This window comes from Hyaena hyaena, unplaced genomic scaffold, assembly GCF_003009895.1.
Source record: "Hyaena hyaena isolate Hyena2069 unplaced genomic scaffold, ASM300989v1 scaffold_918, whole genome shotgun sequence".
Taxonomy (NCBI): Eukaryota; Metazoa; Chordata; class Mammalia; order Carnivora; family Hyaenidae; genus Hyaena; species Hyaena hyaena.
The window spans coordinates 310,752-316,751 of record NW_024081551.1 but is presented as its reverse complement, the minus strand read 5'-3'; positions in this window follow the sequence as shown (position 1 = coordinate 316,751).

The window sequence follows — 6,000 nt, the reverse complement described above, 5'->3', positions numbered from 1 at the left end:
AATATTACTTAGCCTTAAAAAGGAAGGGTATTTTGACAAATGCTCAACATAGATGAACCTTGAAAGTATTGTGCTAAATGAAATAAGCTGGTCACAAAAAGACAAATATTGTATGATTCCAGTTATATGAGGTACCTAAAGGTCAAATTCATAGATATAAAAAGTTAAATAGTGGTTGCCAGGGGGTGGGTGGGAGGGAGGAATAAGGAGTTACTGTTTAGTGGGCATAGAGTTTCAGTTTTGAAACATGAAAAGAAATCTGGAGATGGATGGTGGTTATGGATATACAACAACGTGAATATATTTAACACTGCTGAACTATACACTTAAAAATGGTTAAAATGGTAAATTTTATGGTATGTGAATTTTACTGTAATTAAACATTTTATTTTTTATAACTGAATTTCTGTGATTTTCTGAGTTCTTTCTTCTAATACTGGTTATCTATATAAGCTGAGGCAAATCACTTAACTTCTCTGGGACTTAGTTATCTTGGTTGCTTTTCTTTTTCTAGCCCTCAAATTCTATAAATTTTGGAAGCTGAAGGATTATAAAGGCAGATTACATTTTTATTGATTAATTTCTTGAGTAGAAAAGGCTCTAACTAAGTCCTGTTCTTTCTACAGAAAATATAGTAAAATTTGACTTAACTTTGGAAAGGCTAATATGAATTAGTGAGAAACTGAGTTTCAGGACATATTTTATTTTATTTATTTCATTAAAATTTTTTGGAAAAAAAAGTCATCTCTACACCCAGCATGTGGCTCAAATTTACAACCCTGAGATCAAGAATTGCATGCTCTACCCACTCAGCCAGCCAGGCGCCCATCAGGACATATTTTAAATAAATACAGTCTCAAAAAATTTTTGATTTTAGAGGAGATAACAGGGTAGCTGGATGGAGGCCACGTTTCATTTAATAAATAAGAATGAGCAAGTCAAAACTTAAGTGTGTACACATCTGAATGAACGTAGATTCTGAGTTAAGGGGATGTAAGGTAATATGGGTTATTATTCTGCCTTGAAATTCATGTTTTCATGATTCTCTGTGATGTCTGTAAAGGTGAAAAAGTCAACCTACTTGATTATTTTCTTAAAAACAGAATGAAATGAATTTTTAAGTTTCTTTAAGAAAAATAAAAAAAATGTTTGTTTATTTTTGAGAGAGAGAGATACAAAGTGTGAACGGGGAGGGGCAGAGAGAGAGGGAGACACAGAATCCAAAACAGACATCAGACTCTGAGCTGTCAGCACGGAGCCTGATGTGGGGCTTGAATCCACGAACTGTGAGATCATGACCTGAACTGAAGTTGGATGCTTAACTGACTGAGCCACCCAGGCACCCCAGGAATTTTTAAGTTTCTAAAAAAAGTATTTTCTTTGCCAAGGTAGAGTACAGCATTTCCTATATTCACAGAACTTCAAAAAACATACAGTGTATTTGTAAAACTCCAACAGAAACTGAAAAATATTATGTGCTTTGGATGAAAGAAGACAAAAAGATCATAGAATTTTGGTTCATTTGCATTGAAGTATTTTTATGAGCGTGGAATTCAGTAATAAAAACCAGGGAAAATTATTCTAACTTTTGCAGAAAAATTAAAACTATCTTTCCCTACAACCTTACAATTAAAATCTGCTGGAATTCTATTACCTTTCACATGGTTTGCCTTCTGTGTGGTGGGAAAGTGATGGGGGGGAGGACATTTCTGACTATTATTTTAAATCTCTCCTTTGTCTCCATGCCACAGGCTCTGTTGACCACCATTCTACTCTTTGTTATTGAGTTCAACTTTTTTCTTTTTTTAAAGATTCTACATGTATGTAAGATTATGCAATATTTGTCTTTCTGTGTCTGGCTTATTTCACTTAGCACAATGCTCTTCAGATTCATCAGTGTTACCTCACATTTTCCTTCCCTTCCCTCTCCCTTTCCCTTTCCCTTTTCCCTTTCCCCTCCTTCATTTTTTCCAAGGATGAATAGTATTCTGTTGAGTGTATATATATTTTTCTTTTTTTTTTTTAATGTTTATTTATTTTTGAGAGACAGAGCATTATTAGGAGAAGGGCAGAGAAAGAGAGAGACACAGAATCTGAAGCAGGCTTCAGGCTCTGGCTGTCAGCTCAGAGCCCGACATGGGGCTCGAACCCACAAACTATGAGATCATGACCTGAGCCAAAGTCGTACGCTCAACCAACTGAGCCACCCAGGCGCCTCAATTTTTTTATTCTTGATCCATTCATTTGTCACTGGACATTTAGGTTGTTTCTATATTTTGGCTATTGTGAATAATGCTGCATTGCACATGAGAGTTCAGATATCTATTTCAAATGGTGATTTTATTTCCTTTGAATATATACCCAGAAGTGGAATTACTGGATATGGTACTTCTAGTTTTTTGTTTTGTTTTCTTTTTAAAGAGTTTTTTAAAAAATGTTTTTTGAGACAGACAGACAGACACACACACACACACACACACACACAGAATTCCAAGCAGGCTCCGTGTTATCAGCACAGAGCCTGGTGCCAGGCTCTAATCTGTGAACTGTGAGACCATGTACTGAGCCAAAATCAAGAGTCGTATGCTTAACTGACTGAGCCACCCAGTCACCTGTTTTCATTTTTTTTGGAAGAAACTCCATGCTGTTTTCCATGATGGCTGTATCAGTTTATATTCCCATCAGTAGTGCACAAGTGTTTCATTTTCTTCATATTCTCACCAACATTTATCTTTTAATTTTTTGATAATAGCCATCTTAACAGATATAGGTGGTAACTTATTGTGGTTTTGATTTGCATTTTACTGATGATTAGTGATGCTGAGCATCTTTTATACGCCATTTGTATGTCTTCTTTGGATGACTATCTACTCAGGTCCTTTACTCATTAAAATATTTTTTAATGTTTATTTAGTTTTGAGAGACAGAGACAGAGCATGAGCGGGGGAGAGGCAGAGAGAGGGAGACACAGAATCTGAAGGAGGCTCCAGGCTCTGAGCTGTCAGTGCAGATCCTGGTGTGGGGCTCCATCTCAAACCATGAGATCATTACTTGAGCCGAAGTCAGCCACTTAACTGACTGAGTCACCCAGGTGCCCTTTCTTTACTCATTTTTCAATTGGGTTATTTGTGCTTTTTGCTATTGAGTTGTAAGTGTTCCTTTTAATATTTTGGATATTAGCCTCTTATCAGATGCATTGTTTATAAAATTTTTTCTGTTCTGTAAGTTGCTTTTTCATTTTGCTAAGGTCTTCTTTTACTGTGTAGAAACTTTTTAGTTTGATAAAGTACCACTTGTTTATTTTTGCTTTCATTGTCTGTGATTTTGGTGTCTCAAGGAGCTAGAAAAAGAACAGACTAAACCCAAAGTTTTTAGAAGGAAGGAAACAACAAAGATCAGAGTAGAAATAAATGAAAAAGAGACTAGGATGAACACAGAAACCATAAACCAAACTAAGAGTTGGTTTTTGAAAAAATAAACAAAATTGACAAACCATTAGCTAGACTAAGAAGGGAAGACACTTAAATATTATCAGAGATGAAAGTGAAGTGGCACCTGGGTGGCTCAGTTGGTTAAGTGCCCAACTCTTGATTTCAGTTCAGGTCATGATCTCATGGTTTGTGGGATCCAGCCTGCATCAGGCTCCATCCTAAGCATGGAGCCTGCTTGGGATTCTCTCTCTTCCCCTATCTATCTTCCCCTCCCCCAGCTCAAAAATAAATAAACATAAAAAAAAGAAATTGGAGGACATTACAGCTGACACCATAAAAACACAAAGGATGAGAAGAAACTACTATGGATAATTATGTGCCAACAAGTTGAATAATGTAGGGAAAAATGGACATATTTCCAGAAATACACAATCTACTAAGACTGAGTCATGAAGAAATAGAAAATCTTAACAGACCAGTAACATGTAAGGAGATTGAATCAGTAATCAAAACTCTCCCAATGAAGAAACATCCAGGACCTGTTGGCTGGATCACTAGTGAATTCTGCCAAGCATTTGAAGAAGAATTTATACTAATCTATCTTAAATGCTTCCAAAATATTGAATAGGAGGGAACACTTCCAACTCATTTTACAAGGCCAGCCTTACTATGATACCAAAGCCAGACAAGGACACTGTAAGAAAACAAAATTACAGGATGAATCCCTGGTGAACATAGATGGAAAAATCCTCAAAAAAATTCCAGCAAACCAAATTCAATAGGACATTAAAAGGATCATACACCATGATCAACTGGGATTATTCCAGGGATGCAGGGTTATTTCAATATATACAAATCAGTAAAATGTGATAGACCACATTAACAAAATGAAAGATAAAAATCATATTTTCTTTTCAGTAGATGCAGGAAAAGCTTTGACAAAATTCAACATCCATTCATGATAAAAACTCTCAGCAAAGTGGGCACAGAGGGAATCTACCTTTATTTAAGAAAGGCCATATATGACAAACTCAGAGTTAACATTATACTCAGTGGTGATGAGATGAAAACTTTTAAGTTTAGGAACAAGCAAATGTGCCCACTTTTACTATTTCTAGTGCCTATAGTATTGAAAGCCCTAGCCAGAATAATTATGCAGGAAAAAGAAATAAAGAAATCCAAATCAGAAAGGTATAAGTAACATTGTCTCTGCAGACGATATGATCTTAAATATAGAAAACTCTAATAAAGACTCTACCAAAAATCTGTTAAAACTATTAAATTAAGTAATGTATCAGGATACAAAATCAACATACAAAAATCAGTTGTGTTTCTGTGCACTAACAATGAATTATCCAAGAAAGAAATTGAAAAAACAATCCCATTTAAAATAGCATCAAAAACAATAAAATACTTTGGAATAAGTTTAACGGAGGAGGTGAAAGATTTGTATACTGACAACTACAAAACATCAATGAAAGAAACTGAAGAAGACACAAATAAATGGAAATACATTCATGTTTATGGATTGGAAGAATTAATATTTAAAACAATCTACAGAATCAATACAATTTCCATCAAAATTCCAATGGCATTTTTCACAGAAATAGAAAAAGCAACCCTAAAATTTGTATGAAACAACATAAGACCTCAGAGAGTTCAGGCAATCTTGATGAAGAACAACAAAGCTGAAGGCATCACTCTTCTTGACTTCAAGCTATATTACAAAGCTGTAGTAATCAAAACAGCATGGTATTGGCATAAAAACAGACATATAGATCAACGGAACAGAACAGAGAACCCAGAATTGACCTCATACATATATGGTTATCTAATCTTCAATAAAGTTCCCAAGAGTGCACAATGGGGAAAGGATAACCTCTTTAAAAAATTAGTGTTGGGAAAGCTGGATATCCACATGCAATAGAATGAAATTGGATCTTTATACTGTGTACAAATAAATAGCTCGAAATGGATAAGCTCAAAAGACTCATATATAAGACCTGAAATCATAAAACGTCAAGAAGAAAACATAAAGGGAAGAACTCCTTGACATGGGTCTGGCTCTTTGGAGAGAACCTTGGAAAGAAGAGATGTAGAAGATTCCTCTATAATTTAGGTGCTACCAGGAGCCACCCACTCTTTGACAACCAGCTAAGATTGCCTTTCCCACCATCTTCCACTTTCCATGTATGTATTGGTTTTCGTGCTTTTCCTGAGGACTTTTGCAAATCTTTTCTGCTAGTTACTTTTACATTCTATAATTTAGGGCTGTTTCTTTAGTTGTGATCCAGCATTGACTCAGACTTGAGTCAAACATAATTGCATTTCTCCCAAAATTCGCTCGTAAGAGTCAGCAAAAGGCAACTTGTGAAGGCAAATGCCTACAACTGTGTGTGGTAGAGTTTACTGGTGATTGAAGCATGTGGGGGTATACCTTTTAGCACCATTTAGAAAATAATCTAAAATTGAATATTAGCTTTTCTAGTCTTCTGAAAGTCTTATCCATTTCCATGAACTTGGAGTTCCTTGTCTTCATGTTATTCAGCTTTCCCTCCTTCTTCTCCTT